This window comes from Zalophus californianus, chromosome 5, assembly GCF_009762305.2.
Source record: "Zalophus californianus isolate mZalCal1 chromosome 5, mZalCal1.pri.v2, whole genome shotgun sequence".
Classification (NCBI taxonomy): Eukaryota; Metazoa; Chordata; class Mammalia; order Carnivora; family Otariidae; genus Zalophus; species Zalophus californianus.
Window position 1 is genome coordinate 62,064,271 of NC_045599.1, and position 12,530 is coordinate 62,076,800.

General features: G+C 37.5%; 1 protein-coding gene across 6 annotated transcripts in view; it reads left to right on the plus strand.

Moving 5' to 3' along the window:
* Positions 1-12,530, plus strand: part of ATP6AP1L (ATPase H+ transporting accessory protein 1 like) — a 286,142-nt gene that overhangs the window by 27,298 nt on the left and 246,314 nt on the right. The window lies entirely within an intron of this gene.

Sequence of the window (12,530 nt, forward strand, 5' to 3'; positions counted from 1 at the left end):
TTATAATAGACTGTAGACTACGTGATCTGCTCCTTCCTTACCCCTCTTATTACTCTTCTGACTTCACCTCCTGCTCCCTTCTTTTCATTTGCAACCATCCAGGCACACTGACTTCTTGCTGTTCCTCAAACACACCGGAGAAACACTAGACAAACATTCCTGCCTGGAGCCTCTACATGGGCTGGCCCCTAGGTGTACACCATCCCTCTTCCACGTATGGCTGACTGCCCTCCTCTCATCATCCCCCCATTGTTCATGTGGGAGCTCACACATCCCCTTCTGCCTGCAGCCTTCTCGTCACCCTTTCAACACGTCGGACCACTTGATCTCCCTACCTGCCATCCTCACTCCTGACTTTGCTCGTCCTTCTCCATGTTGTCTTTTTCTCATACAACTCTTCACCTTCCAATGTGCTCTGTAATTTACTTTTTTATTATGTTTACTGTTTAATGTCTCTTTCCCGGCTTAGTCTGTGAGGCCAGAGATCTTTGTTTTGTTTGCTGATATGCCCAGTGCCCCTAGAATATCACCAAATATGAATGTACAAACACGAATATTGGTTAAATGAATGATTTTCTGATTTTCTGTAAAAAATAAAAATTCACAATTTGTCCGAAGAACTTTATTAGGTGAAAAGTTTTATTTGAAAAATTATGAGAAATTTTTAAAAATGCCGATGTTCTTTTATCCCTTAATTGGTGAATTAGGATCCATGAAAACACCATAAAATTTACATAAAAAGTTAATAAGTATCATTCAAATAACCTCTTCAGGGCAGTCTTTTTAATAAAACTGGCATTTCTGTAAAAACGGAATTTTTCTATAATGATATGCAGTATAGTGGAATTTAATGCATACTTTAGATTTAAAAATAACCATGTAACAGTGTGTTGAGTGGGACCTTTTTATCTTGTTCCAGAATTGCAGCTAAGGCCTTAAGCTGAAGACAAAATACCCTGAGTAACTATTTTTCTATATTTGGATTGCTATGAATAACCTACTAGCCACTGGGACCAGAAACCTGCCTAGAGAGATTGCTCTGAGGAACCATTCCTGAAGAACTGGGATCCCCAACCCCATCCCAGTATGAGAGTAGGATTCAGCAGAGGAGAAGTGTAAGAGTCTGTGATGAGGAATGATTCCTTCCTTCCTTCCCCTCCCAAAGTCTGCCTTCCTTGTCCAAGGAACCATTTATAAAGAGTATTGGATGCCCTCAAGTCAGAAGGAGGGTCATTTCATTGCCTAGTTGAACATTTGCTTAGCATTAGACTGGCTGGTCCGCCCTTTTCTGCTAAAACAGTGGCAAATGGAATTGAGAGTGGTAGTATGGGGAGAGAGGACACTGTTTAATCTGTTAATGTATGCACTCCAGAGAGTAGCTAGGCTTGGCCTATTTTTCTGTCATCCTGCTTAAGCCAGGAGGTAAAGGGACCTCTGCAGAGGTAGAGGGTGCATGGTCACTCTATCATATTGGGATGGGGTTGGGGATCCCAGTTCTTCAGGAATGGTTCCTCAGAGCAATCTCTATAGGCAGGTTTCTGGTCTCGGTGGCTAGTAGATTATTCATAGCAATCCAAATATAGAAAATTAGTTGCTCAGGGTATTTTTGTCTTCAGCTTAAGGCCTTAGCTGCAATTCTGGAACAATGTCCAGAGGGTGGTTTCCCTGCACGATCTTCTGAAGAGCCCATACAGTCACCCCATGAGGGAGCTGGCAGCTGCGTGCTTGCCACATGCAGGGACACTGACAGCCAGTCAGTATCAGCCAGAGAAGAAATAGCAAAATGGCAGAGAGGGTACCGTGACTCTACCCAGTTAAGCAAGGGGATAACTGTCCTTCCTGCTTCCAATTCTCAAGCCATGGGCTCCTGGAAGAAGTATTGAGGGACAGCAGGTTCCTCTGAGCAAGACCATGCTTCATTTCTCCATTCCACGCTGCAGAGAGTATGGGTTGAACCACAGGGAGAAAAGAGCTTCAAATTGATTTTGAGTCTGAAGGCTTCAAAATAACAATAATAATAATAAGATTGAGCTCTAATTGTCTGAAGGATAGAATTCTAATAACTGAAAGTGCCTAAAAAGTTATAGTATGGTACTGAGTTGTTTAAGGATACTTAATATATCAGTTAGGTATTGCTGCATAATAAACCATTATAAAACTTAGTAGGTTTTTTTTTAAGATTTTATTTATTTATTTGACAGAGAGAGACACAGCGAGAGAGGGAACACAAGCAGTGGGGAGAGGGAGAAGCTGGGAGCCCAATGTGGGACTTGATCCTAGGACCCTGGGACCATGGCCTGAGCCGAAGGCAGATGCTTAACGACTGAGCTACCCAGGCGCCCAAAAACTTAGTGGTTTAAAACAACCATTTGGTATTTCTGAGAAGCTTATAAATTAGCTAGACCATTCTTCTGATCTGTGACACGCTTAGTTGATATCTGCAGGGCTTGTGTATGTATCTACAGTCAGCTCAGGGTTGACTGGGAGCTGGCTTGTCTAAGATGGCCACAATTGGGATGATTTGACTTGGTTCTGTGTTCCAGGAGGCTAGCCTGAGCTTGTTCTTATGGTGGTGGTTGGGGTCCAAAAACAGAAAGTAGAAACACTCAAGCACTCTTTAAAACTTCCATTTAAACTTTTCTTGGAGGCCAAACTCAGAGTCATTGTGGGAAGGCACTGCCAAAGGGCAAGGATATAGTGAGGCGTGAAAAAGTGGGGTCATTAATGCAGTCAATCTGCCACACTTAACAAGTGGGAAAGGAGATTCCACATAAGGGAGTTAAGAGCAGCTATTGGGAGAACAATTTCATATTTGTACTCTGAGGAGTAGAGACCCTTTAATCACAGGTTACAATTGATTTGGACTACTCTCCTAAGATAGAGTCTATTTCTTCTCTATGTTCTTTCTGATGTATAAGTTTAACAGGAATCATTTTTTAATGATTGTGGTTTTTTAGTTTGAGGGTCAACCCTGAATTTCATCTATCAGGAGAAAGCTATATACATAAAATATATGGAATTTGTAGATGAATGCCAGAAGATATAGCAAGGAAAGTTGCAAATGGTTGCCTCTAGGTAGACTGACCAGAATATGGGGAAGGGTAAGAAAAGGCTGCTGATTTTTGTTATATATACATATATATATATATATATATATATATATATATACATATATATATATATATATGTGCATTTTAGTGCCCTTTGACTTTTAAAACTATGTGTTATATTATTTTGATTAAAATGAGTCATAATTTTTTTTAAAAAGGAAAATCCATTTTCAAAGCATCATCACTGTGCTATTATTTACATATGCCTAATTTCATTTAATCCCCACAATATCCCTATGAATTAGCCATTATTCTTTCTACTTCAGATGAGATATGTAGGCTTAGAGAAGTTAAGAGACTTATAGTCTTTATGTAAGAGGCAGGGTCAAGATTGGAACCAAGGTGTGTCTGCTTCCAAAGACTACCATCTTAACCCCTAAACTGTAGTTTAATATGTAATTTGCTCACTTAGTTTGAAGTTGAAGTTTAATCTCCTCCATACCAGAGATTCACACTATTATGTAACCCCCACAATGGAACTAGGATATATGTATTTTTTTCCTACTAACAAACTTTAGTTGCTTCTTATCAACATTTAGGCTTGAAATGGAAAAATAGTGATGGAATAAATTCTTCCAGGGGAATATGATGAATATCCAGCTTATTTAAATTTGCTCTGAGGAAAAAAGTATTTACTTTTACGTAATACTTTGATACATTAGATGCTTAGATTCCAGATATTAGATTATAATAGCACATAAATTTAAATGTTTCTTAAAACGTATGCTTTGTAGCATCTTGTCGTATAAGTATTTATAATTAGGAGTTTGATTAAGAAGAACTGATCTGCTTTCATGATTTCCAAGTTATCAATATCCGGCTGTATTATCTTACTTTAGGTGTTAAATGTGATACAAACTTCATATACTAATTGCTTTTAACAGCTGCTGTAGATATTTGTTGCAAAATGTCATTGAAAAGACAGATTTAATCTATTAGTTTAGTATACATGGTGATTAAAGATTAGAGTATGTTAAATAAACTGTGTCAGAAATTATAAATAAACTAAAATGAGTAAAATTATCCTAAAATTGCTAGACAAGTCTTCACATTTAATGTTACATTAATGAGTTTTGTACAGAGACTTTATTCTAAAAAAGAATAAAATCCTTTTTCATCAGATGTTGCGCATATGCCTTCACTGTTTGTTTTTCTTCAAAGTAAAACTTAATGAAACAGCTAATAAAACCCAATTTTACTCCTGATCCTTGAACGAAACAAGCTCTTGAAGTGCACCCACTGTTTATTCTTTTGCACTGGTTTTTGCCACTTTTCAGCATGTAAATTTTCCAGTAATGGAAAACAGTCAAAGCCATAAACCTTTTCTTCCAAGTCTTATAAACCCAGTATTTATTTCTTATTTGTAAAGTGATTGCACAATGGAAACACGCTTTGCACACATACGGAGAAGTTTGGTCTCAGATCTTCATGTTCACCTCCTGCTGGCTTCAGGAGGGCGTAGTGCGTGTGCATTTAAATGGATCTTTATTATGTAAATAATGAAGAACCAGAATAGGGGATTTAACTACCCCCCCAAAATGAGAGGTTTCAGAGTGAAAAGCATATATGAGACTCCTATACCCTGTTACTCTCATAAACCTGAAAATGTATTAGATTGGTGAATAACTTATGAAAAAGGATCAGCTTCCATCAATTAGAAATATATAGATGGCAGATGTGTATGTACCCCAAGTGGTTTTTCACTAACCATAGCATATGCCATTTGTGTCTTCCTGGTTCTTTTATGGAGAGGATTGTTTTTGACTGTGGTGACAGGATGGAGGTGGATATTTGGGTTGAAATGAAAGGCAGTGTTACTCAGAAATGTGGTCCTGGATTGGTACCAGTGCAAGGAGATAAATGCAGAAATTGAAAGTGAGTGCTTGGAAACTTGTAAATAATTTGACAGTAATATTATGTCTGTCAAATATAATTTGAAAATCGATACTGATAATGGGGGAGGCCATGCGTATGGGGGAGGCTATGTGTATGTGGGAGCAGAGATATATGGGAGGAACTCTGTACCTGTGAACTTAAAACTGCTCTAAAAGAATAACATTCTTCTTCTTTTTCTTCTTCTTCTTCCTTTTTTTCTTAAATTGAGACATATTTTGTATGTTTTGAATTTTTTAATTTCATTTTTTTTCTAGTAATTCATTTTAGTGTTTTTCACAAAAGCATGTCTATGACAGATTGGAAATAAAATTCCTGATCTTTTACCACAGATGGTTTGAAAAGCATTTGGTCTAGGATGAGATTTTCAAATGTTGATTTATGTTCCTTTGCCCCATTACATAACATTTGATATTCAAATTTGAGTGAAAAGAAAAGGCTATCATTTGTAATTTCAGGACCCTAACAAAACCACTTGATGACATTGAGTGGTTAATGAGCTAAGGGTTGGTTAGTAGAACCTGAAGTGGAGATAGTCTGTGTTTCCCCATTAAGGGCAGGTTCATATGCTCCAGTGACCCCTGGGTGGGAACTGGTGTTGACATTCTTGAAAGAAAATCAGAAAGCCTGACCAGGATTTGTGTCCAAATGGAGGTGGGCTATTGCCAAATTGAAATTTTTAAAAAATTAGGGCAGGGTTTTAGGTGGAGGAAAGTGAACAATAGAGAAAGCTGAGCTATGTTCTTTGTAGCACTTTTGAAGGGTTGGGAACTTTGAGCCACCACGGGATAATCTGTGGGCCTTGACGAAAGAGTGGTGGTAGAAATGGGAGTGCATCAGTGGCAAACTTTAGTTTTCAGTTTTACCCAGCATATTTTAATCCTACTGAAAATCATGGTAAGGGATGCTTCTTTGATACGTATGTTATTCATTGCTGATACCTGGACAAACAATCAGAATATAAAGCTGAAATTTATGTGTTATTTAACCTTGAGTCATAAAAATGTTCATAAGTCATAGAAATAGAAGTTTAGCGTTAGAAGGTCACATAATTCACCTTGTTCCAGGTACTGCTTCTAGTAAGGCAGCTTATGATGAATTAGCTTTTTTTGCAGCCAATCTAGGTATGAGTTCATGCCAATGGTGCTGGAGGGAAGGTAACCTGGGATAGCATTCAGGAAGTAGGGATTCCAAACCTTGGTTGATCTAAGGATGAGATTTACCCAGAGGATTGTCCAGGAATAAATATGCTGACCTTGGGAGAGAGACAAGAGGCTAATCAGGGAGAAAGTTGGAAGTTGAATACTTGAACAGGCTATAAGTGGGCTCAAGATACTAATGGTCATAATTCATTAACAATGTCTCGTATAGCCATTCAGAAATTTATAGTAGTTGAAATGGTATTTGAGCACTATTTAAATGACTCTATATGTAAACTCCCTAAATTCAGCAGTTATTTTGGTGTGGCACCTATGGCCAGAAAGTTCTCTGTAGTAGCCATATCATATAGCACCTATGTTTGACGCTGGACCTTGAATCATCCCAGTGATTACATACTTATGATACACTTCTCATCAGTAATTTTTTTTTAATTTTTATATTTGTGGTAAAAAATATAAATATAACCACTTAAATTAATTTAAAAAATTATGGTAGAAAATGAATGACATAAAATTTACCATCTTAACTCCTTTTTAAGTGGTTCAATTCAGTAAAAGTTTTAGTCGTAGTAAGTACATTTACATTGTTATATAGCCATCACCACCATCCTTCTCCAGAACTTTTTCATCTTAGTAAACTGAATCTCTGTATTCATGAAACACCTCCCCATCCCCTCTTCCTCCCAGCTGCAGGCAACCACCATTTTTCTTTGTGTTTCTATGATCTTGATTTCTCTAGGTACCTTATTTAAGTGGAATCATATAGTATTTGTCTTCTTATAACTGGTTTATTTCACTTAGCATAATGTCTTCAAGATTCATCCACATTTCAGATTTTTTTCCTTTTTAAGGCTGAATAATATTCCTGTGTGTGTGTGTGTGTGTGTGTGTGTGTGTGTGTGTGTGTGTGGGGCACGTTTTATTTATCCATTTGTTTGTTGATGGATATTTGGATTGCTTTCATCTTTTAAAATTTTGTCTTTTAATACATGTAGAGTATTTGTATTTTAATTTCAGCTTAGTTTATCATTATCACCATCATCATTTTATAATTTTGTTGACTTAGAATTTACATATGATTATTTTTATTACTTTTATTGCCATTTTCTGCTACTGAGTATTGCTAAATAAAACATTGATTTTGTTATTCTTGATTTATTACTTAGTTTTTGCTTTTGGTGGTAACACTTAGCCAAAGTTACATTCTTGAAAGACTTTTGTAACTACTATTTGTTTTTGGAAATTAAAAAATATTTATTTTTAAAAATCAAGTAGTGATTGAATGTAATTTAATTAGGTTTATTCATTAAAAGGCTTTCTAGCCTTAGAAAATACATTTGTGAAAATATTTTTAATCACACATCAGTTGATATGTTATATATTTTGTGACCTGTGTCAAAGTTTTAGTTTTTGGAATAAACAAAAATCAATGATGGATTATTTGAACTTTTATGAAATTTGTTTTAAAAACATTTTATTTTTTATTTTTATTTTATTTATTTATTTATTTATTTTTAAAGATTTTATTTATTTGAGAGAGAGAGAATGAGAGATAGAGAGCGCGAGAGGGAAGAGGGTCAGAGGGAGAAGCAGACTCCCTGCTGAGCAGGGAGCCTGATGTGGGACTCGATCCCGGGACTCCAGGATCATGACCTGAGCTGAAGGCAGTCGTTTAACCAATTGAGCCACCCAGGCACCCTAAAAACATTTTATTTTTTTTAAAGATTTTATTTATTTGACACAGAAAGAGAGAGAGAGCAAGAAGGCAGAGCGACAGGCAGAGGGAGAGGGAGAAGCAGGCTCCCTGCTCAGCAGGGATCCTGATGTGGGGCTCGATCCCAGGACCCTGGGATCATGACCTGAGCCAAAGGCAGATGCTTAACCGACTGAGCCACCTAGACGCCCCTGTTTTAAAAACATTTTAATGAACACAGAAGATTCCCTATTTCCCTATTCCTGTAAATAGATTTTATGTAGTTGTAAAAGTCTATAAGCCCCATTAGGTCTTTATATTTGAAAAAGGTTTAAATTTTACAGGTACTGTACTTTTCAATCTTAATGGATAACTCTTCATTAAAGCTGGAAAGCCATCAAGTCACTAGTTAGGTAATAAAATGAGAATCATCCCAAACTTGAAGTTGTGTGCTCGGTAACTTTTTCCCCCTCAGTCTAAATGTGTTGCTGGCAGGAAAAATTATTGTGAAGACAAGGTACAAAGCAAACGGTGCTGGCACCTCACCACAAAAACTCAACCTGTGCGGGAAAAGACTGGAACATTCTTAAGTTTTGTAAAAGCAATACAAAAAACCAAAACTCTTTTTAAGATTGGTTCCAACAATGAGCCGTTTCTTTTTTCTTTTTTTTAATTTTATTTTATTATGTTATGTTAGTCACCATACAATACATCATTAGTTTTTGATGTAGTGATCCACGATCCATTGGTTTCATATAACACCCAGTGCTGCATGCAGTACTTGCCCTCCTTAATACCCATCACTGGGCTAACCCATCCGCTCACCCCCTCCCCTCTAAAACCCTCAGTTTGTTTCTCAGAGTCCATAGTCTCTCATGGTTCACCTGTCCCTCCGATTTCCCCCCCTTTGTTTCTCCCTTCCTTCTCCTAATGTCCTCTATGCTATTTCTTATGTTCCACAAATAAGTGAAACCATATGATCATTGACTTTGTCTGCTTGGCTTATTTCACTTAGCATCATCTCCTCCAGTCCCATCCATGTTGATGTAAAAGTTGGGTATTCATCCTTTCTGATGGCTGAGTAATATTCCATTGTATCTATGAACCACATCTTCTTTATCCATTTATCTGTTGAAGGGCATCTCAGCTCTTTCCACAGTTTGGCTATTGAGGACATTGCTACTGTGAACATTGGGGTGTATATGGCCCTTCTTTTCACTACATCTGTGTCTTTGGGGTAAATAACCAGTAGTGCAATTGCTGGGTCATAGGGTAGCTCTATTTTTTATTTTCTGAGGCACCTCCACACTGTTTTCCAAAGTGGCTGTACCAACCTGCATTCCCACCAACAATGTAAGAGGGTTCCCCTTTCTCCACAACCTCTCCAACATTTGTTCTTTCTTGCTTTGTCAATTTTTGCCATTCTGACTGGTATAAGGTGGTATCTCAGTGTGGTTTTGATTTGAATTTCCCTGATGGCTAATGACGATGAACATTTTTTCATGTGTCTGTTAGCCATTTGTATGTCTTCTTTGGAGAAGTGTCTGTTCATGTCTTCTGCCCATTTTTTTGACTTGATTATTTGTTTTTTGGGTGTTGAGTTTGAGAAGTTCTTTATAGATCATGTACCAACCCTTTATCTGTAGTGTCATTTGCAAATATCTTCTCCCATTCTGTGGGTTGCCTCTTTGTTTTGTTGATGGTTTCCTTTGCTGTGCTTACCAACAATGAACTTTTTCAGTTTATTTAGATTAAGCTAAATAAACCAGTTACAAGGTCACACCATTAAATGCTAAAGCTGAGCTGTGTCACACAAGGATAGAAGCCCTTGTTTTGTCAGCCAGTCTAGACATTGAGGCCAGTAAAGCAAAAGAGATGGAAAAAGTGGTACTCTCAAATAATACTTATAAATACATTAATGATATGTCAGATAACATAAAGAAAACATTAATCCAGATTATTATTAAATCAGACACATGTTAGAAACTGCCAAATTCCAGCACAGTTAGAATTCCTAAAGAGAAATGCTGGGAAGAATATCAGTTCTTTGTAAAGCAATACCAAAAGAAATTACTGGGGATGAAATATTGAAGGTGGTGAATTCATACTTTGAAACAAATAAGGTATTATGGAAACATGCTTGGGTTTGTCTACTGCTGGAGTGAGTGCAGAGACAGGAGGAAGGAGTCGTGAAAACACAGAGATTCAAATAATACGGTGTTTGATTCTCAGAGAAACTCTCTTGTGTAAAAGTTTGCCTGTACATGAATTTCACATAGTCTGGTGTATCTAAATGGAGAATACGTATAGCTGAAGCTGCCTTATTCACATCTGTTATTAGCTTCACGTGAAGAAATGGGATTGGGATATAGCTTTCCACTGTTTCATACTGAGGGACGGTCTATGTCCAAAGAAGAGTTCTGTTAAAGTTGATGAACTAGAAGGAGAATTCAGACTTTTTCTGTAAACAGTTCTTGCTTTGAAGATTTGTTAAAAGGTAGTTACTGCCTTGAAAAAAATACATTCATTAGGTGAGTGAATAAACCTAATAGAAAATTGCCAGGATCTCATGATAATGTATTTGCATGTACTGATAACATTTATGGATTCAGTGCAAAAATTTAGCCTTGGAAATGTATGCTTAAAGAAGACTGATTTGTGGCATTTAGTTTGTTGCGCGGTTTGAAGAGTAAAGACTGATCATTAGGACAAGTAGAGCAACATCTTGTATACTTAAGGAAGAACTGCATCATAGATTTAGGTGTATGATTTCAGTTGTATTCACAATTTATTTATACTATTGTAAGAAATTTTCACGTTACGTTTGTTGATGAAAGTAAAGGAAGATCTGTTTGGTTTGCTAAGTGATGGCAATTTTGAGTACAATTTAGATTTGAATTATCCAAATTCTGGTTAGTGATGAGAAATAAGTTTCTATCACTTGTCTCTGTAGAGAGAGAAAGTAGAGTAGCTTGGGGCTGGGGGTAGGAATGGGGATCGACTAATAATTTTATAATATAAAGAAAATGTATTTAAGATTTTTTTTCACTGAGTTTCACATAGACACCACCAAATTCCCTCAAGTTTACTCCATTATACTGTTTAAATATGAATTTTCATGTGTGTCATGATGTGAAAAGGTTAGGAAGCACTGGAGTGAATCCTATGACAGTCTGGAAATCCGAGGCAAGAATGTTAACTGTGACAGGTCTCAAATGCAATAAAGGATTTCAGAGAATGGAGTAAAAAGCAAGGACTGGGAGAGGGTAAAATTTCAGGAAATGTATTTACCAACTGGGCATGTGTGATGGAGCAGAGCCTGCAGTATCTTTTGTCTTACTGAGGTGGGGGATATGGGCCAGCAGTAGTGGGATGGGTAGGTGGCAAGAGGATGATGAACCAGACTCACCTGGACTAAGCCAAAAAGCTATTCAGATGGCCTCTTAATTATGTAGAAGAATAAAGGCCTGGGAAGAGAAATAGGTTATCCTAGCCTTCTATAACTCACTCATGGGGATTGATCAAAATAAATTAACTTTTGAAGGAGAAACCTACTTTTTGGAAAAAAATACTCACTAGTAATTACTTTGTGTCAGGCTCTATTTTTAGTGTTTGTATGTATTAGTTCAGTTTAATTTTACACTGGTTGGTAATAGTACTCATTATTATTCCCATTTTATAGGTGAAGAAACTGAGGTCACTCTTATTCATGGTAGAGCTGGTATATGAATTCAGGCAGTGTGGCTGTAGAGTCTATGTACTTGACTCTATGCTGTAAAGGTTCTCAAATCCGTAGTAATCCTAACTACTCCTTTCCTTCTAAACTCCCACCCCTGATCTCAGTGCAGACTGTTTTCACAGCCTGGACCTTCTCCTGTGAAGGATGTGGTCTACAGTGGGTGCTGTACTAGGGCCTCCTCCTAGGTTATGACTCAGACTTTTTTTTTTTTAAGATTTTACTTATTTGACAGAGAGAGAGAGCGAGAGCAGGAACACAAGCAGAGGGAGTGGGAGAGGGAGAAGCAGGCTTCCCCCCCGAGGAGGGAGCCCGATGTGGGACTCGATCCTAGGACCCTGGGATCATGACCTGAGCCGAAGGCAGACGCTTAACGACTGAGCCACCCAGGGACCATATGACTCAAATTTGATGGGCCCCACATCAGCTGCTTGTTTGGGGAAAAGTTGATGAATATAGCTGATCTTAAGATGTCATCAGAATGTTTACTTTGCAGCACCTCATCATTTATGTAGCTGTGCTTTAGCATGTGGTGGCCACTAGCTACATGTGGCAATTCAAATTGAAATTTAAAATAAGTAAAATCAAATTTGATAAGAAAACTTGGTTCTCTGATTACAGTAGCCACACTTCAAGTGGCTACTGGCTACCATTTTGGAGAGCACAAGAAAGTTTTCCGTCATCACAGCTGGTTTTATTGGACAGTAGCTTTGTTGCTGGTTCTCTTTAGGTCTGCTTCATCAGAAGTGAGAGCTTGTTTCCTCTTGGCTCCTAACTCCTCAGGTTGCCTTATTGCTTCAGTGGTTGGCTCCACTGATTCTGTCTTTCCTTATATTGTAAAAGACAGCAATACCAGAAAATAATAGATGTTTGTGGCCATTAGCTGCTGGTTCATACAAGATTTGCTTTCTTAAAACAGTTCTACAATACTGTTGACC